The 22,297-nt window shown below is 41.4% G+C and overlaps 1 protein-coding gene across 1 annotated transcript in view; it reads right to left on the reverse strand.

Moving 5' to 3' along the window:
* The window catches only part of SYN2 (synapsin II), a 1,016,740-nt gene that overhangs the window by 27,223 nt on the left and 967,220 nt on the right, over positions 1-22,297 (reverse strand). The gene's annotated exons all lie outside the window — the stretch shown is intronic.

The raw sequence follows: 22,297 nt of genomic DNA on the forward strand, positions 1-22,297 counted from the left end.
TGCAAAGTACATGGAGGAGAGCTCCCCTCCCCCCTGGACCCAGTCAGGGGCCAGCAGCCACCCATCCCAGTGTACTGTGCTGAGGGGGCCCCTCCCCTTGTCACCGTGAGGGCTGTGGGGGCTAATGTTACTAGACTGGGACCCGGTAGTCTCAGCAATTACACAAATTACCATTGACTTTGGTGGCGCTGTTACACAAGGCTGGCAGTCTAAACATATATGAAAATTCAGGTAAGATTTAAGCACGTTAGATCATGAATCTAAGTATAGCAAATTACATGTTGCACAAGTGCCGCTCCTCACACAGATATTCCCAATCAATAGTGCATTTCAATTCACACTTGATGAATCTGCCAAAAAGCAACAAAGATCAGCCCATAGTAATACGTCTTGGTATGTGTTATGAGTGTTAGTACAGGGTAAATTGAGTCTATCTTTTTTGGTACTGTGGTTAGGGTCCATGGTGAGATCCTATGGCTGGCACTAACACAATCTTAAAGATTCCTGGTTGGTTCTATTCCCAAGAAAGTCCCCTTTCTGCTCCTTTCATATGTCCCAGTGCCCATGCCTAATTGTCACCTTTTCTTTCGGTTCCTTTTGTCAGATTATTCCAAAACGGGCACGAGGCTTGATACCTTATCAATATAATTATTTGATATTGCATCGTTTAGTATGGTACATGAATAACATAACTAAAATATAATATTACCGAAATATTGTGTTCTAAATGTTGTATATACAAATATTGCCCCATTGGAGTTCATGATAGAAAAAACTGCACATAATGGGAAGATAATTTTAAAAACAATATTTAGGATATGGACGTTCTGCTACACAATATTTTTGCTAATGGTATTCTTACATAAAAACCCGCTTTGGAGATTTCTAAAAACATGCAATTTGCATTTGCAAAGATCCCTGCACCCTTGCTATTGGACTAATCAGTGAAAATTACCAGAACATGTGATATGGGCATGCTAAATTTGAATTTTGACAGACTGCTTTTCTGCCCTATTAGGGACTCCCGCACCTTCTTTTCTTGAACTCTTTTAATCATTTTTAATTCTGTTAAGTTTACCTAAACATCCTCTTTATACCATATTTATATATCTGAGCAGTGCCAACAGGACTACCTGTCATTGGAAAAGCATCAGACCCACTTGCCAGTATATTAATGTAAGGCCTAAAAAAAAGCCCTACTTTGCCTACCCACGTGAAAGGCCAATGACTCCTTATGCAAGAGCCCACACAAGATGTGGAGCACACACTAGCATTACTTATATATTTACCTATCATACCATTGATGCCTGGTCCTTCCTGTTGTCTTGGTATCCTTCGCTCATTTGCAACCCTTCCAGCGCTATAATCTTTGGGCAGCTTGCCTACTCTATTGCCTCACTCCAAAAGGTTCACGTTGAGCCAACCTGTGCTATATCTGTTTGTACAACACATGGATGCTGAAACACCTTCGATACATACTGCTATCCCAAAATAAAGGATGGTTGGAACAATTGCAGCACCCCTCAGACACCCAGCGTTCCTATGCCTTGGATGCATGGTAGTAAAAGCACTGTAAAAATAGGTCTTGTACTAGCAACATAAGACTGCGAGGGAATCCTACTTCTCCACTAGTCTGTGATGGTGGTCCTGTGGAGCGTTGCACAATTGTTCATTGAGGGTTAAAGGAATTCCAGCAAAATGGTTACAGCTATCCCAACATTGCACTGAGGAAGAGATTGTAACAAGTCGGATCCTCTCTAGGTGGATTTGCAAAATTCTCTCTGTTTAAACTGTGTTTTTAAAATGGAACAAAATTAATAATTTTGAAGCACATTATAGCCATATATTGTCAAACCATTATACGATGCTTATGCAGTTGTGAAGAGAAACTTGTGAAATATTAGTGTACCTCAGAATTTAGCACACTATTGCTAATGCAGTAGTGCACAGCAGTAGCTGTAGTAAACAATTATATATACAGCTATAAGACAATTGTTTATTGCTCACTCAGGGTTGCTTGCAGAGCCTCACAGTACTATCGGCACAATCTGTTCTCAAGCCCACCAGAGTTTTTCAGATGCCATTAAGTTATTCAGGAACACCAGAAGTTAAGATTGTACATACCAAAGCTGCGCTTCTACCCAACAGAAATGTATAAGTCTATTGCTGCAGTCATGCAGCAAATTACAGGAAAGAGTTCCTACCCTGTGCCGTCTTCTGGAGTGAAACTGTCTTTAGCAGCTTCATTAATATAACTATTGTTGGCTGTGAAACCCCCAACCTAAGCCAAGCATTGCATGTTTAATTGGATCATGTAAGGTGAGGTGGTGGTGAGGCCTTTTCCTCAACTCCTTGTGTAACGCTTTGAAACATTTGGTCTTGAGGTACGCTCACTTTATTCTTCTGGGAGATTCCTTGGACAATACAGAGGAGAAGGAGGTGGTCTCGCTACAGGACAGTATCTCTTCCTTGGCCCTGTCACATCAAGCTGGCATGTGTTAGATCAGGTATTCGCCAATATGAAACTAGAAGGGGATGCTCCCATTCCGCTGATTTGGTCTGATCACCATCTGCTTAAATTTAAGTCCGCATCTGTAGGGAGGACTGAACCACAGGGTGGGTCAGTGTCTCAGGGGTCGAGAGCTTTTCATAAGAGGAGAGAACGCCTTCTCTCAGGTGACATGGTTAATGATGTCGGCCTTTTGGCAGCTGGATTGGTTTCACTACGCTTGAGCATGCACATGAACTGCTGCAGCTCTCTCACAGAGCTAAGCCTTCCTATCCATGGTACACAAACTCCATCAAAGAGGTCAAGAGTGAGTGTAAGCATCTTGAAAGACAGTGGAGGCAATCATATAGTCCGACTGCTAGAGCCAGTTATAAATCTGCTTTAAAAAAAAAATCACAAAGAGATCAAAATTGCAAAACAAAACTCCTACATTGATGATAGTATTTCAAAAGCTGGTAACAAGTCTAAGGAAGTTTTCAAAATTGTGAAAACCTTAACATCCCCAGAGGCTAGCGTATGGCAGCAGGGACCCACAGTAGGATGGAGTGAACAACTGCCTCACTTGATAGGTTTGATCCCCTCTTCTTGGAAGGATCTCTTTCAGCAATCTGCAGCCTTAACTATGGCTCTCTGTCTGACCTGTGTCCCCCGGGCCTGTTGGCTTTAAGGGGCAGGTGTCATTAATCCTTTGGCCAATAAAGTTCTGAATGCTTCTCTGTCATCAGCTATAGGTCCTCACGCCTGGAGCCAAGCAAAACTGTTGCCTCTCATTGACCCGGGTGAACCATCCAACTACAGACCTATTTCCTTGCTTCAATACTTCTCAAACATTCTGGAGAAGCATGTTAACCATCAGCTTTCCAAGTACTTGGAAAGTAATTTGTTGCACCCCTGCCCATCTGACTTCTGTCTCAGTTTCAGTACAGGCACAGTGCTAGTGGAAGTGGTAGATTACATCAGGGGTACCTTAGATGTCGGGGCAGGGCTGTGCTGATTATGCTAGATCTTTTAGCAGCCTTCTACACAGTACCCCACACTACACTCTTGGCCCGTCTTCAAGCCACTGGAGTTAGGGGGCTTGCGTGGGACTAGATGGCTTCGCTCCTAGAGGAAAGAGGTCAAAAAGTTTGATGCCCTCCTTTTTCATCTGGGTCTTGTGGTCTACAAGTGGTAGTGCCACAGGGCTCGGCTCTGAGCCCTACTCTATTTAATATTTATCACACTCCTCTTGCTCTCTTGGCAGAGGAACTGGGAGCAAAAATAATCTTCTACACTGATGACACCCAGCTTCTGCTTTCTTGGGGCAGGGATGAAGTGTCTGATAGCAGTTTTTCAATGGCTGAGACACCACAAGCTCAAATGTAATGCCAAAATGACTGAGCTACTATTCTTTGGTGTAAGGGCACATGAGCCATGGCAGTGTTTTTGGCTGGCGGAAGCTCCTCCTCCATTACACCAGGCTAGCTCTGTTAAGAATCTAGGCAATAGGTTTGATGGCGAGGTCTCCTTTTGACCGTAGGTTGATGCGGTGGTAGGGACTTGTTTTAATGTGCTGCGTGTGCTAAGAAGGTTTCTGCACTTTCTCTCTTTCTCAGCTAGGGAATAGGTAGTACAGGCCTTAATAACATCTATGGTTGACTATGGTGATGCACTGTACTTGGGCCTGCCTGACTATTTGATCAGTAAGTTGCAGGTGGTCAAAAACACAACAGCCCGTAAAGGTCACAGCCTGCCATTGAGAAAAACATTTCCCCATATTTAAGGGTATTGCACTGGCTTCCCATCAGGAAGAGGATACTTTTCAAGACCTTGCTGCTGGTACCTAGAGCTCTCCATCAGTCTGGCAGTGAGTACCTCAGAGCAAGGATTCACGCTTAAATAATATACATTTTCATCTAAAGAGTTTACTTATTATTATGTTACTGTGCTCTGAAGCATACAGGTGTAGCTCAGCGCCTTGGTCACTGCATGCATACATCGGTGGAATGAGAGAATGGAATGAGAGAATGGAATGCACCATGAACCTCAATGCCAGCTGTTCCTGGCACTATAGCAAAAACAAGAAACAGAGCAGGTCATCGAACTAAAGCCAAAAGAAGCGAGCAACCAGACGTTTAGCTGTTTACTATAAACTGGAAACATCATGACTTGTACAAGTGTATACCAGTGATCGACTGAATGTTTCAGTTACCAGATGCAAACAAAAAAATATGTTAGAACTATACATAGACATGGCTATGATCTTTACTTCTAGTGGGACACAGTGAGAAGCACTAATTGACAAATGCAAAGGTTGCAAATGCAATGGAAGAAGGTTAGATGTAAGAAAAACAATTGGCAATGGTACGATTACAAAGGCGAACAGAAAAAGATGAAGGCATTATCAGGAATAATTAAATGACATGCAGCGGAACTACAAAGGGGGTAGAGGACAAATTAAAATCAGGGAAAATGACACTTACTCAAAGATTACACATATACACACACACACAGAAAAAACACACTGCTGTCCCCACGTCTGCCACAGGGTCTCCACATCAAAACGCTTAATGAGTGCTGCGTTCTGCATCTTCCTTTTTCTCATTCAAACATCTTCAATATGTAACATTCTCATATCCAACAATTCTAGTGTTCGGGAACACCAGCAGGTGGTTCAGGGAAATACACAATCTGTTTCAGGATAGAGATGGAGGTGTGGGTAGGTGTGGTTTGGGCTGATGACGATAGTGGTGGTGGGTGCATGTAGGCTCTGTGTGGGTGTTTTTTGTTTATTAATGCCCAGGTGTGCAAAAATCACCCAAAAATGTGTTTGCTTGCCTGTGTGGTCTGATGACAGATGACTAATGAATTTACTAATCCATCTCCAAAATTACTGTTTGTACTTGGTGCATTGTGCCCAGTACAAATTGCATCACGTTTGTCACATACCTCTGGGAATGAAATAAGGAACACTGATCCTTTTAAAGGAGGACTGACTGCACTGGTGTTGGCAGGGAGAAGAGGTGAGAGAGTAAGTACATCCTTGCCAGCTGGTTCCACATGCACAGAAGATTCTGAAGCCTCATCCTCTTTCAGCTCTTGGGCTCTAATGGCTGTAAAAGCTCACCACCGTATCCACCATCCCAGAAGTTGTGGTATGGATGAAATAGGATGAGGATTTCTTGTATGCAAAGGTCTGACTGTTCCAACTTTCTCTGAAGTTCTGGAATGATACAGCTGGGCATATCCATCTCATGGTGTGTTGGCACACAGGGCTCCTTCCAGTGATCACTGTGGCTGCTGTTCCATTGACACTCATGAGTAATGGAAAGAGCTACAAATCAATGGAACTTCCGCCTCCAGCTGCTATGCACATACATCATTTTTTTCATCTGTGGTCAATGTCCCATGCTCTCAGTAGGTCTATGTGGTATTTATTCAATGTTCGTTTTAGCAAGGCAAATACAATAAATGGGTTGTGCATCTACAGGTGGTCCCGAAAGATGGGCTCTCATCAAGTCCATGTATAATCTTCCCACCTGGGCTTTTGCAGGAAAACACATTGCAATCAGTCCCTCTTAGTAAAAGGGAGAGACCCTACATATAAGACTGCAGTGAAATCCTTGATTATTAGTTTGACAAAATAGCCCAACCTATCTCGTAACCACAGTTTCAAAGAGAAAACTTGGGCTTTAACCCTGTTAAAAATGGCACAAATCGGCATGCTTTCCTCCAAAAAACAAACAATAAAATGTCAACGCCAATACAGTAAGAAGGAGAACAATGAGATAAATGATCACAAAATTGTCAAAATAGGATAAAGGGAAGCAGATAAATAATTTCTTTTTTTTAAGTAAAAAAAGACCAATTAAATGCAAATAAGTTATGCTTAGGTACTTAGGTGTAATTGCAGGCTCCTTGTGATGGAGAGGTGGTTTGGTAAGCCCTGCAGTTTAAACTCTAACTCAGTCTTTATTTTTTAAATCCACCTTCTTCAGTGCAGTGGGATGAGACTGTGGAATGTTGGGGTCACTCTGAAGCCTTGAGATTGAGGCTAACGCTCAGAAAGGAACAACCTTGAAAAATGTAGGTAATGAAGTCCTCAACTTACTGTAAGTACTTTCCCTGCTCTTACGTTTTACTTTCAGATATAGCTACCTTATTTGGATCTTGAAATGCTTCAAAGGAGTAAGGCATGATATTAAAGCTGATATGGATGGTACAGAGGGAGAAGTTTTCTTTCACTAGTCCTACTGCAGCCTTCAACATTCCACCAAAAAGTTTAAAATTTTGCAAACTGGCACATCATGGCTGCCAATGTGCTGTCTTTTTCAGAAACGCTTAGCACAATGTCTATGGAGATTGAAAATGTCTAACTTTTTCTACATGATGAATACCCCTCTTCTTGCCACTCCTAGAGCTCCCAGACTGTCAAGAAATGTCCCCCCATCAGAGATGCAGTGAGATGCAAGTTCAACGACTCACTCTAGCCAGGAATCTACAAAAGTCCAAACTTGGGCCCTTCAGGGTGTTAAGCTGCTTTCTCTTGTCATTTATGTCTTTGGCAATAGAGGAGGCTAGCTGATTTCACTGCTTAAAATCTGCCTCATTGTTTGGGTTCAAGTTAAAAGCCCTTCAAGGGCTCCACGTTCAGATGTGATCTGAGAAGCTGATGGTGGGAGACTTTTATTATAGGTGTTACAAGCCAGGTATTTGTGATACTTCCTAAGCCAGTCTCAAGGCAATTCTCACTGTCCAATCTACTCTCTTTTACAGCACCTTATCTCTTTATTGTAAAACAATACTGGAAATCTCAGTTCTGAGCACCTTCTAACAGGGCAGGACCCCTGTGTCAGATGATGAACTCTGAATCCTCAGCCTGCTCTGTTTGATATAGATGAGACTCCATTGGAAAACCAAACCTGGCTAGTTCTGTGGCCACCAAACGCCCCTTGTAGTGAAAGGAGGCAAGTTTTCTGGAGAAGAGACATTTAAAGGTAACCAGATACTCTTGTGCTGTTTACTATATACACAACTACCTCACTTAATTTACATAATATGTACACATGGATGGTCTGCAATAAATTACACCCTACATCTAGCCCTGGAACCACAACACACTAGTACTAGACCTCTTTAGCGGATGTCAGTGGCACTCTGAACCCTCATACTGGCCCTGTGCATCCCATGTTCTACCGACTATGGCAAAGAAATACAAATGATGGTGCAGATTTATAAAAACAATTGTGCAGCCACAAAGTAGTGTTATATGCTGATAAGATGTTTACTTTCCAGTGCTATTGGACTGGAAAATAGCCCTTAAAGCAACACACAAAAGGATTTGTGCTACTTTGCATCGAATGGGTATTACATTGGTGCTGACACACTAACACTGATGGTTTTAGATTGAAAGCCCTGCCTACTAACATTTTAGATAGGGCTTGCTACCAAAAATAATACTTGAGACAAGCCGTAAGAAGAAGAAATGTTTGATTTCCTTTTAACTTTTCACACATTGCATTTGTACTGTAGAGCACAATTTCAATATGTGAAGGGTTCAAAAGTATGTCTAGACATAGGATTTTGTAACCTAAGATAGCCTTCCAGTGAAAATCCTATGCCAGACATCACACAAACACCTTTGCACTGTGGTGCAAAGGTGTGTGTGGTGTTAGGGGGCTCACTGACAGAATATCGGAAACAAAACATATTGTGGGGACAGAATATCATGTAAAAAATATCGAGGACCAAATATTGAGAAGGTAAGTGCATATAGGTAAGTACAGATTTACTATTCTTAACTCCACATCTACATACCTTGAAGGTGAGGCTCTCATCAAGGTACACATATATGGAGTTATATATAATACAACTTTGCTTACCTATAAAAACCTACCTTTACAGTATTTTTGTCACAATATGTTGTTCACAAGATATTCTTTCCCAATATGTTGCCTGAATACCATGTTAGGCAGCACTGAGGACGAGAGCAGTAATGCTATGTTATGAGCTATTGCTCTGGGCTGCTTTATTCTCCATAGGCAATGCAGACCAGCAACTTTGGTGCTTCATTGCATTGCACAAAAAGTTAAAACTCTACCTCAATATTTCATCAACAAAGCCTGTGCTGCTTCTGGCTAGATGGAGGAGCTATTCTTAGAGTTATCTAAGTTTAAGGGTCCCATAAGTTTCCAATTTCTTCCAAATATCACCCTAATGTATTTTCTCTCTCTATACAATCAGCTGATCAATGGAAAACATTACCTACATTCGGTAATCAATGGCACTCTTTCTCTATGGATGTCTATCAAAATATGGTTACTAAAACTAAACACATGCAATGGGGGGTGAGAAAAAAAATAGAACAGGGTATATCCTCCCTCATTAAACTGCTCTCATTATACAGAGGGCATATTCACAAAGGTATATTTACAGGTGAGTAAATCTACAAGGGTACATTCACACATGCACTTTATAGTAAATGTACTACTTTTGGCTAGTCGTTATTTCTAACTGGATTTTTACTACAAAGTGTACACTTCTTCATCACCGACCCCTGAAACAGGGTTTGGAACTAAATTTATGAGTGCAAAGTTACGACTAGTAACTTCTCATATGTAGGCAGACGTCTTCGTCACAGGGGCAAAGTATGTATGCTTTGAGAAAGTATAAGGACATTTTACAAAGTGTATTAAACTTTGAAAAGTATTGTAAAATATTTTAAGTTAACTATTAATGTAAATTATTTGAATGTATTTACTTTAAATGTGGATCAAAATATACAAATGCTACTGCACTATTAAGCACATGTTTAATGAAATACTCATTTTAAATATTTATTACGTAGTAAAATGATTAAAGATATATATAGAATTTATTTAAATTAATGTAATTTTTTTTTTTAAATAGTAAAATGTATTTTATATTTAAAAGTTATTACAAAATCAAATATTTCATATTAATACATATTTCACAATAATATATGATATATTTTTTTCTCAAAGGTTAAATTAATGCTACAATTAGGTGAATTAGGTGAATTTGCCAATGACAACATTAACAATTTGAATTAAATAACTGAGGAATTCACCAATTATAGTTAACAGTGCCAACTATAACTTGAGCCCCCACTATTCACTCCTTATTGCCTCACTCACACCCACTGTGCCACAGGGAGTACACCGCAGGTACACAGTAGTTTAACTCTTATCTGCTCTCAGCCAGCGGAGCTTTAAAATGCTCCTGCCAGATAGGAGCAGACATGTGTTTACCTGGCCTGTGTTGTTAATGGCAGGAAAACTAAGACAGCTTCTGCTCAGCGGGAGCATGCAAAAACAGCTGCTCCCATAGGACAGGAGCAATGCAGACTCTCGATGCACTCAGGATGGATGCATGCTGGGAGCCAGAGGGACTGCTGGGCCACTGGGGCCATGGACATCATTCAGGGGTCACCAGAGGTTGCAGCTTGCCCCTTGCGAACCATGGCACTGCTTTTGCAACCCCTGGCCTCAGGGAGGTGAATTCAATGGCAAAACAACTCAGGGACATCATATTCTTTAGTATCTGCCTATTTTTTATTTTACAATGTAATACAAAATGGAGCACACTTAGGACCTAAGGTTGCAGCTGTGCTAAGTAAAAATGGTGGTAAGTAAAAATGGTGTTAAATATATGTTGCATGCATGCCTGTATGTGTCAGCATGTTTACGTGTGAGAAAATGTTTCTGTATGTGTAAGCATGTGTGTGAGTGAAAAAGAATCAAGTTACAGATGGCGAAAGAGATTGTGCAAGATTGAGGCCCAGATTTACTATGGTTTGATGCAAGGCAATGCTGCACCAAAGTTGCTCCACTGCCTTGCATCAAAGGGGTGAGACAAAATGTGCCATATCTTCTCTCCCAGAGCACTGGTGGACTTTTGGCAGCTGCACGCCAATGAACATAACCTTGTGCAATAGTGCAAGGTGGACGTGTTTTAATTTATGCATAGGTTTAGTGCTGGAAAATGGTCACTTTCAGGACAAAGACTATGGCCCTCACTACAACCTTGGCGGGCGGTGGAGGTTGCCGCCAAGGTTGGACCACCAAGCGGCTACCTATGCAGCCGTAATCCCGCCGGCCGCAATACAACATCCCCGCTGGGCCGGCGGGTGGAAACACCTAATGGAGCTGGCAGTGTTGCGGCCGTACAATGGGTGCAGCTGCACCTGTCGCGCTTTTCACTGTCTGCTGTACAGACAGTGAAAAGCAGGGTGGGGCTGTGCCTGGGGGCCCCTGCACTGTCCATGCCAAGTGCATGGGCAGTGCAGGGGCCCCCAGGGGTCCACAACTCCCCTTCCCACCAGCCTTTCCCTGGCGGTCTCTAACGCCATGGACAGGCTGGCGGGAAGGGGAGTCATAATCCCCAGCGATTATAACCGCCGGGACAACGATGGCGGGAAACCACCGGTCCCGGCGGTGCGACTGCGGTGCTACCGCCGCGGTCATAATATGGCAAATTGTACCGCCAGCCTGTTGGCGGTACAATCGCGAAAACAACCCTGGCAGTCTTTGACCGCCAGGGTTGTAATGAGGCCCTATATTTTAAGGCTTTTTTCCATTTGTATGTATGCTGTATAATGCAGCACACATGCAAAGTTGGAAAAATGAGAAGAAATGAAAACATTTCTACTTGTTAAACTTCTCTCGAGTGGTATAAGACTGTGGCACTAATTTCTGTCTTCCAATTTTTGTAGATGAGGCTATGCCTCAAAACCCAAGGGTGGCTGCATGGGAATGCGCATGAAATGTCCCTTGATACAGAATAATCCAAAGCAGTCCAAAAAACACTTTGTGATACTATCCAACTCAAATCCTTAATTGATGAGATGTTAGGCCGTGTGACTGGCCTTCCTGGAAAAACCAGGATAAGTAGTCATATAATCACTTCCTGTGATGTCATTAGCGTCAAAGGGTATGTGATGTCTCTTTCACTACCCCTGGAATTTTGGTGAATCAACGCCCATGCCTGGGTCTCTCCCTTCGGCTCACAATATGGTGTTTTGTGCCGCAGCTGGCACCAAGGCACCTAATTAAAACCCCAGGGATGGGGTCACCTGTGCCACTATTGGTTTAGGGAGGGGGAGGGTGATAACTCACATCATAACCGTGCCCTGCTTATGACCCTGCATGTCAATCATTACATGTTCTATCAAATCATTGATAACATTATGGTAACATCTGAAATTACCTCATTGATGACAAACTCTGCATGGTGGGGTTGTGAGTTACAGTTACTTTAGGGTATGGGAGATGGTTACTTGAGATTAATATAACTAGTAAATTTTAGTGGTTTTGTTTGAGTAAAACAGCATTCTTAAGCAACATTTTCACCTAACTAAAATGTCCCTATAATGTCCCTTTAACTTTTGTTTTTTCAGTGAATATATATTATCTAATATTTTCTAAAGTCAAAATAAATTCATTTATTGTAACATTATTTCCTATAGGGTGTTTGTTAGAAATGGGGTCTTTGGTTGGCAGTCAGGTTACCCCTTGTCCAAGCAAGGACCCTCGCTCTAGTCAGGGAAAAAGAGAATCACCCTCAGCTAACCCCTGCTTACCCCCTTGGTACCTTGGCACGAGCAGTAGGCTTAACGTCAGAGTGATAGGTGTAAAGCATTTGCACCAACACACACATTAACTTAATTAAAACACTGCAAAATGACACAACACAGGTTTAGAAAAATGATAAATATTTATCTAAACAAAACAAGACCAAAATGACAAAAATCCACAATACACAAGTCTAGTTATCAATTAAAAAGCAAAAAGATTCTTCATGTAGTTTTAAACACACACTAACACTGTTAGCGTGAAAATGTACCTTGGGTGTGTCAAAAATAGCCCCGCACGGGTGACTGTGTGTCAAAAAGGGCTTGTGATGCATCGGTATCACTCACGAGCGCGACCTCGCGTCGTTACTCCTTTCGTCAGATCGGGGCACATCATTTCTTCTCTCCGCAGGACAGCGATGTGTCGTTCCGGTCAGCACTCTCAGATCCGGGCAGGCCTTGCATTGTTTTTACACGCCCAGCGGTGTTTGCGTCGGAAATCCAGCAGCACGATGATCTGAAAACCACGCAGTGTGGGTTGCGATCTCACCATCCTCCGTCAGCGATGCTGTGCGTCCTTTCTCCAGCCCCGGGCATCGATCATCAGGTCACGTTTGCAGGAGAGCATGATTTTCAGCTGGAAGACGGCGGCGCGTCGATTTTTCTGCCGCAGATAAGAGTCACGTTGATCTTTTCCCCGCACAGCGTTCTGTGCATGGATTTCTTCCTCTTAGGCTGCCAGCTTCTCCTTTCAGGGTCCCAGGAACTGGATGGGCACCACTTGGCAGAGTAGGAGTCTCTCCAGAGATTCCAGGTGCTGGCAGAGAGAAGTCTTTGCTGTCCCTGAGACTTCAAACAACAGGAGGCAAGCTCTAAATCAAGCCCTTGGAGATCATCACAAGATGGAAGGCACACAAAGTTCAGTCTTTGCCCTCTTACTCTGGCAGAAGCAGCAACTGCAGGATAGCTCCACAAAGCACAGTCACAGGCAGGGCAGCTCTTCTTCCTCAGCTCTTCAGCTCTTCTCCAGGCAAAGGTTCCTCTTGGTTTCCGGAAGTGTTATAAAGTCTGTGGTTTTGGGTGCCCTTCTTATACCCAATTTCTCCTTTGAAGTAGGCCTACTTCAAAGCAAAGTCTCTCTTGAATGTGAACTCAGAGACCCCAAACTCCACATGTCTATCCGCTCCCAAAGGAAATCTACACTTTCATCAGATTTAAAGGTAGCCCCCATGTTAACCTATTAGAGGGACAGGCCTCACAACACTGAAACACAAATTTAGCAATATTTCACTATTAGGACATATAAAGCACATTACTATATGTCCTACCTTAACCATACAGTGCACCCTGCCCTTGGGGCAACCTAGGGCCTACCTTAGGGGTCCCTTACATGTAAGAAAAGGGAAGGTTTAGGCCTGGCAAGTGGGTACACTTGCCAAGTCGATTTTACAGTTACATCTACACACACAGATATTGCAGTGGCAGGTCTGAGACATGATTACAGGGCTACTTGTGTTGGTGGCACAACCAGTGCTGTAGGCCCACTAGTAGCATTTCATTTACAGGCCCTGGGCACCTCTAGTGCACTGTACTAAGGACTTACTAATAAATCAAATATGCCATTCATGGATAAACCAATTACATACACATTCTGTAAACAAGCACTTGCACTTTAGCACTGGTTAGCAGTGGTAAAGTGCCCAGAGAAAGAAGAAGAACAGCAAAATCAGAGTCCAGCACACATCAACAACCTGGGAAACAGAGGCAAAAAGTTAAGGGAGACCATGCCAAGGATGAAAAGTCTAACAGAAATGGGGTCTTTAGTTGGCAGTCCGGTTACTCCCCTGTCCAAAAAAGGTCCCTCCCTCTAGTCAGGGTAAGTCACATACAATTCAGATTATCCTGTGCCCACCCTCTGGTAGCTTGGCACTGAGCAGTCAGGCTTAACTTAGAAGGCAATGTGTAAAGTATTTGTGCACTAAATCATGCAATAACACAGTATAAATGCAACAAAAATACACCACACAGATTTAGAAAAATATGGAATATTTATCTGATTAAATGCAGGTCGAAACGATCAAGATCTGATAAGTACCACTTTAGAAAATAATAAAAAGAGTCTTAAGTTCTTAAAAGCAATAAATGTCTCTTGCAAGCACAAAGTACCTGGTTTGCGCCTAAATTATTCACAAGAGACCGCAGAGGGGGAGATGCATGGAAAACTGGGGGGGTGTGCATCAGTTTCTCTGGGTGCACACAGACGATGCGTCAATATTTTCCATGCAGCCAGGGTCCAGCTTCGATTTAAGCCCCAGGGACGATATGGAGAAATCCTTGGCATGCGGATGAGGTCACAGGAGCTGCATCGATCCGGTGGGCAATGCAGGGAAATTTCAGGCGCTGCATCAATTCCTCTTTGCAGGAAGTCGGGCTGTGTCTTTCCGGCTCGGCTATGCGTCGATCCAGTGGCCTGTTGGTTGAAGGTCTGGTCACAATGCTGGTGCTGCGTCGCTCTCCACCCGGGGAGCTGGGCTGCGTTGTTCTGGTTTGGAGTGTGGTGATTTTGTCACTGCGGTGCAGGCTGTGCGTCAACTTTTCACCACATATGGAGTTCTTTGCAGAGATGAAGTCTTTTTGGCCCTGAGACTTCAGAGAACAGGAGGCAAGCTCAATCCAAGCTCTTGGAGAGCACTTCTCAGCAGAGCCAGAGGGCAGCAAAGCAGCAGGACAACCTCAAGGCAACAGTCCTTCTAAGCAAAGCAGTCAGGTGAGTCCTTTGGGCAGCCAGGCAGCTTCTCTTGGCAGGTTGCAGGTTCTAGTTCAGAGTTCCTTTCCCAGTAGGTATCTTGTCAAGAAATGTCCAGAAGTGTCTGCAGAGGTATCTGTAGAAGTGCCTGAGTTCGTAGGGTCAGTGACCCTGCTTAAATACCCAAATGTGCCTTTGAAGTGGGGGAGACTTCAATGAGTGGCTTAAAAGTACACAAGGTCCCCTTTCAGTTCCATTCTGTCTACCAGAGTCACAGTAGTGGGTTTAACAGTACATTGTGTGAGGGCAGGCTACTGTCCTTCGACATGTAAGTGTAAGGCCCTCCACCCTCCCATCCCAGGAAGACCCATTCAGTATGCAGATGTGTGCAGGTGTGACTGAGCATCCTGTGTTTGAGGTTGTCTGAGTGAAATGCACAAGAGAGCTGTCAACTAACCTAGCCAGACATGGATTGGAAGGCACAGAAGGATTTAAGGGATTTAAGGGTAGAGAAATGTTCACTTTCTAAAGTGGAATTTCTAAAATAGTAATATTAAATCTAACTTCACCAATAAGCAGGATTTTCTATTACTATTCTGGCTATACTAAATATGTCCTGGTTAGTCCTTTCAGATCAGAATCTACCACTCAAACAGTATATGATGGTTACCATAATGCTATCCTATGAAAGGAGCAGACCTCCCAGCAGTGTAGAAAGAATTTAGGAGTTTTACACTACCGGGACATATAGAACACACATGTTCCTGTCCTGCCTTTTACCTACATAGCACCCGGCCCTATGGGCTACCTCGGGCCTACCTTAGGGGTGACTTATATGTAGAAAAAGGGGAGTTTAAGGCTTGGCTATTACTTTTAAATGCCAAGTCGAAGTGGCAGTGAAACTGCACACACAGGCCTTACAGTGGCAGATCTGAGACAAGGTTAGGGGCTACTTATGGGAGAGGCACAAACAGTGCTGCAGGCCCACTAGTAGTATTTAATTTACAGGCCCTGGGCACATGTAGTGCATTTTGCTTGGGACTTACAAGTAAATTAAATATGCCAATTGGGTATGAGCCAATGTCACCATGTTTTAGGGAGAGAGCATATGTACTTTAGCACTGATTAGCAGTGGTAAAGTGCACAGAGTCCTAAAGCAAGCAAAATGAGGTAAGAATAAGAGAAGGAGGAAGGCAAAACGATTGGGGGTGACACTGCAGAAAGGCCATTTCCAACAGGTGTTATTTTAAAACCCTACCTCATCTTATATGGAAAGATGCTGCAGTACTACTAGTATGCATTGCTGGACTGAGCAGGAGTTCACTTACTACTGTTTTGAGACATTGTGGTTGTAGGAATAAGTTTGCTGTTTTGTGGGTGGTGTATGTCCCTCGCTAAACTACACATTCTTTCCTTAAACCCTCAATAAATGCCACCAATTTAGTCATCAGGACTCCCCATTTTCCAGTCACTTCACTTGTCCCTCCCACAGATATCTGCACTCAATGAGGATATTTCGCCACATAGAAGATAGGAGAGGCTAAGGTGCAGTGCTTAGCATGTATGATTGTGAAAATAATTTTTTACTTTTTAAATAGTATTATAGTAATACTAATAAATGTACTACAGCATGCAGTTTGCGAATAGGCACCAATTAATTGATCTCTTCTTAGAGAACAGTCAGAGGGTAAATAAATTACTCGTCTATGATGATGATCCTATGCAGAACCTCTGCTGTTCAGATTGTGCCTCATTACAGTATTTGGATTACCCCACATTTGCTTGTTCCATGCTTCACAAAACTAGAATGGTGCTGTGTGGGAGTGGGTTATTGCTCCATGAAAAACATTCAGTCACTTTTAAACCACAAGGAGTAAAAAGACTAGACAACTTTTCAATTCCAAAATTGCCATCAATAGGCTAATTCCAAAGTGATGTCCCGTCTGGAAATTCTAAGAAAAGACAGCAATAGCCTTAATATGAGCCACCCCTTCACTTGTGTATCTCCTGTCTAGTGGACATATCCACTCTGCCACCTGATTAACAAAAATTGTCATAATCTGTAGGAAAAGTGCATTCATTTTCATCACAGGACGTTGGGATCACTGTGGATTTTACTAAATCTAAAATTACTTCAAACGTGATGAAAAGAAACATCAGACCAGTTTCTTCAGTAACCAAGTTGAGGACATATTACTTTTGTTGAAAGAAATCCAACAATGGATCTCTATCCGTCCAGATGCACACATTCGTGCCATATGTCAGAAGATAACTCTTACTGTCTACTTAAACTGTGTCCTAGCATCCTATCACTGTCGGCAAAAAGAAGGTTGGGAACAATTGTTAAACCATGAACAACAGACACAGCAAAAGCTTATTTTCACTGTATGCAAATCACTTTGGATTGATTGAGGCTTTACTTCTCACACTTAATTAAAAAATTCATACTGAGCGTGAGTTGAGGTGTGCTAGCTTTAGTATTGAAAGCTCAATTAAATGTGACATGACGGTCAAAAAACAACTCAATCTGTTTACTACAATCACTTTGACAGAGACAACTACGTTTATAAAATGTTGTACAATCACTGGTCCACCACTGGACATGTTTCCAGCAAAACTATTCGAAGAAATAGCTTTACTCCCACTTGCAACCTTCAGATAAATGCTGTGCTAAATGCATCAATAAAGCATGAGTAGTCTGAACCTTGTTTAAAGGGAGCAATGTTTACTCCACAATTTAAACAGTAGGCCAAGTCATCTCAATTTTCCGATTACAGGCTAATTTCTAACCTCTTCGAGTTTTAAGAAAATGCCTAAATAATATAAATTCAAGCCTACATAGTTATCCATCATCTACTGGAGAAAAACACGAAGGGCATTTGTAAACCTATTGTACTGAAGCAGTCATAGCAGCTTTCATTGATGGTTTCAGTGTTTTTTTTGATCTATCAGTGGACTTTTACAGCACAGCTACAAAAGTATGACCAATGGACAGTGTGTGGGATTAGAATGTGATTTTCTAGTGTGACTCATTCCTGTGAGGCAAGAAGGAAGCAGTGAATAGTGTGCTGTACACCTCTCAGTAGGGGCTTCCCTGATGGGCAGCACTGTCCCCTCTGCTCTTTAATGTGTATCTTCTTTCTCTTATGAAGTTACTATGGCCATGAAATAAGTTGTTCTCCAAATGTGCTATTAGTTGATTCTTAGGCTCATTTGTCCTCGAGGAAATAGAGGCTTTGAAGTTCTTCACCTGGAAATTGGTCTCTGAATAAATACACATGAGATAAAAACTAGGTCCTAGGACTTCATCCCCAGTAAAACATAAATTACGTTGACCAGAGCATTTACAGCTAATTTGCCAAAGGAAGTCTTGCCTTCTGTTTTAGGTCCATGCCGTATAGCTGTGGACAAATTAAACCACCTTGAAATCTGGATGTACCAGAAACAGTCCATGAAAAGCCAGATGAAAAACTCAGTGAGCATTGTTGTTATTGCTTTCAACTCTCAAAGAAACTCTTTGGCTATCTGACCTCCCAGCAAAACATGCAAGCTAGCCTAGGATTAATCATCTCCTGAACAGTGTCTGCTATTGTCATCTATAATGGAGTAGCCATATGTTTATTATATTATATTGCTTACAAAATACAGCAATATATACCCAGGGTATGATCATATTGCATCACAACATACCTCATAAGGGTCTGTATTACACAAAGTGCCCCATGGACGCAATGGGCAAGTGCGTCTGCTGTGTGAACCCCTAAAACACTATGACATTACAGAAGGAGCCGCAGGCGCTTGTGAGGGTACTTCTATAATACAGGTAGCAATGGCACACTTGTAGCACCAGAGCTGTCGCAAAAGCGATCCACAAAAAGGTGGTGCACTATCCGTGTGCCCTCTGATGGCATCCCTCTGGGGGGTAGAAAGGGGGTTCCGTGGACCCCCCAGACATCCCCTTGCAGGCGGGTGCAGTCATTCACTGCACCCGCCTGCAAAGGGATCTCAAAGCCATCTTTAAGGTGCAGGTAGGTTGCTGCTTGCACAGTGAAACAAGGAGCAGCATTGAAGCAGCTGCTCCATATTTCACTTGAATGTGCTGCCCCCAGAGCAGCATGAGATCACTGCTGCCCTAGAAGTAGTGAATTCACTATAATAGATTGCACTCTCCCTGTTTGCTCACAGTGCACCTATTTCAAGGTGCGCCATAGCACAAACAGTGAAAGTGCACCTGATGTGTCATACAGACCAAGGTGTGCATTACAATGGCTTCCAGTTAGGCAGCATGTACAATTTAGTACACTTCCTATTAGTCAAAATGCAATGTTTCAATGGGATTCATCTTCCTGAGGCAACGGTTTAGAAAATATTACCAAACAATGGATGAAACATCAGTAGCTAAGGCTCTAATATGTGTTCCTAGAATCAGGAGGGCCAATTGTGTGGTCATGCCTTCTCTTTTCTTGTGGTGAAGCTGTGAAATTTCCACCCACTTGCAAAAAAGAAACTGAAATGGTAAAAATGCATGAGCCCAATCTGTGAACATATCTCTTAAATGAAATTTTCTTCTAAGTCGTTTCACCACGTATGTATTTGATGTTGCTGAAATAGTTAATTTATGACCAGCAAGAGAATTCTTTTGTAATACAAATGGTGCTTTGTAAAAGACTGCAACACAACATCACATCTACTCAAATTGTGTATGGTTGGCAGTAGGCACACACTTGTATTCACACTTGTCACTCACAGGATTAAAAAAAGAAGGGACATGTTTACATTTCATGTCTCTGCTGGCCTCTTTCAACACCTCCCATAGCTGTGAGGGACATTTTTCAAGTAATCTCTCTGATTAGCTTGGCCATATATCAGTCATTGGAGAAGGCTCAACTGAATATCACAAGACTCTGCCTTTGTGAAGGAAAAGTGTATTAGAACCCATCCTGAAATTCTATATTCAGTTCCAAGTTCACGTATCTTTTGTGATCTTCTGTCTCCATGAAGATGAGAACTTTTGTTAAGAAGGATGTTTTTTCTAAACTCAACTCTGCAGCTTAGTCTAATGTTAAACTCTTTTGGGTATGAATTCTATGTGGGACTGCTGGCTTTTTAGTGCTATCTGATTTGCAAATCATGTTGGTACTGTTTACTTGCATTCACTATTGGTAATATTTCACCAATAAATTAAAAAAGAAGTAGGCTTGGCCAAATTGATTACAAAAATCGTTGTTCAATCACTTCTTTAAGAGATGCTTTCAGACCCACAATGATTTTGCCTTGCTTGGGATGTGGATAACATGTCCAGAATAAGGCCATATTGATATGAGGCCTTAGGTTCACTGTAAAATCATTAGTAATAAAATATAGAGTGCTTGCCATGTATTTCACATTTCTGGTTATGAGTGGCTAAACATAAAAGCTTTTTTTTAAAAACTGGCCTTATTCAGAGTATATATGTGTACCTATGAGTATTCTACAGTATTTCAAGATTCATCCTTAAGTAATATATCAGGTTATTTTAACACATGTGGGGTTATTCCAACTTTGGAGGAAGTGGTAATCCGTCCCAAAAGTGACGGTAAAGTGACGGATATACCACCAGCCGTATTACGAGTCCATTATATCCTATGGAACTCGTAATACGGCTGGTGGTAAATCCGTCACATTTGGGACGGATTACCACCTCCTCCAAAGTTGGAATAACCCCCATGGTGTGGTACCAGAAAATTGTGGACTACATATTTTCTGACTATCTTTTTTCTTGAGATGATATTTAGGATCGTATATTTATGTTTGATTACATTTTTGGCAAGGACATTCTGACATACAACCAAGTACGAAGTGTTAGCATTGAAAGGAAAATTAGAGAAGGCATTTGGATTTTGTAATTTAGTTCTACTTCTATGCACTATAAATGGCCTACCAGGATTATTTTAAGGAAGTAGATTATCATTTAATCACTGAAATGTAGGGAAACACTTGGGTATACCTATTACCTCAAATTCAAAATACAACTACAAATTCCTATGTAATCTGATGAGTGTAAAATTATGCTCTTAAAACCTACTTACGTTTTAGGAAGCTGGACACTTAATATAAATAATGAAGCTATTATAGAAACATTGCAGTGGCTTCCCTTGTAAACTGTCTGTATTGTGAAATCAGTTTATTTAATAAAAGACATTTCTGTCTATGTATAGTTCCTGTTTGAATTGGAATTACCGTGGTAAGGACATTGTAAATGCCGACTTTATCTTTGACAATGCCCACATTTTACAATATATCTATAATAAACTTATGTTTTTGTAATTTTACATTACAAAAAGTAGGAAATATCATGGGCAGGTAAACTAAAAAGTCATTAATAACAGAATGCATAAGGGATGCTGTACTGATTCAAAAAATATTTAACATGGGAAGGCATACTGTGTATGCCTGGAAAATAGAAACTGATCATATAAAATTGTGTTGCAACAATTTCAAATTGTTGGAGGTATTTGTGTAAATGATACCAATTAGTAAGGAAATTGAATGTAAAAAAGTGGAAATAAATACTGTAAATATGCTGCAAGTAATTATATTTTATGAGAACTGAGATCTAAAATGGGGTGTGCAATTTTAAACTTAGCCACCTTTGTGACTTTTTAAAAATAATTTGCAAGTGAAAATTCCTAAACAAAGTTGCCTATGCAGTAAAAAAGCAAAAAAGCTGCCTTTTCTCTGGACAAAAAGATATAAAGATAAAATCTTTTAGGCCTCTGCAAATTTATATCTGTATTGATTACCACACCTATTGCCTCAAGCCCATCATAAAGGTTATACCTGTGTCTTATTTAAAATGGTTCAGTCATTCATAAAGACACTTATAATGCCAACATTGCCTCAGTGAAAGGTGTGTATTGTGAGTAGCCCCGTGGTTTACTGAAATTGCTTTTTGCCACTCTAGAAAGACAAGATTAATGCCATCTGATATGGTTTTGTCCGTCTTTTAAATCTCCTATCACAGATAATATGTTACAACAACGGATCTCAAATATGTTGCTCTTGAGGATAATACACAAAAACACAAACATATCGATTACATATCGATTAAACAAAGAGTACTGAAATATTTACATTGCATAAAAGTTGTAGCAGATACAGTTCAACAGACACATCTGACTCTCTGATTACAACAAAACACATATATAAACAAAATTATGTTTTGTACATTGTATTTGAAATGACAATTCACCAGTCACAAACAACTGTAAATGTAGATTACAGTAATTACATACACTTTGTGTGATTTTTTAATTTGATTATTTTATCTGTCATTATTTAGAATCATTCTAACATGAGTTTTATAATGAAGGTAGAATTATAACGGGTTGTTTACGATGTTGACATATTAAAGCACTTTAAAATAAAACCTATGAATATTATTCTACTCAGTATTTTGTGGGTATCTGCATTGCACTCTATGCATCTATAC

The sequence above is a fragment of the Pleurodeles waltl genome, chromosome 9 (assembly GCF_031143425.1).
Source record: "Pleurodeles waltl isolate 20211129_DDA chromosome 9, aPleWal1.hap1.20221129, whole genome shotgun sequence".
Classification (NCBI taxonomy): Eukaryota; Metazoa; Chordata; class Amphibia; order Caudata; family Salamandridae; genus Pleurodeles; species Pleurodeles waltl.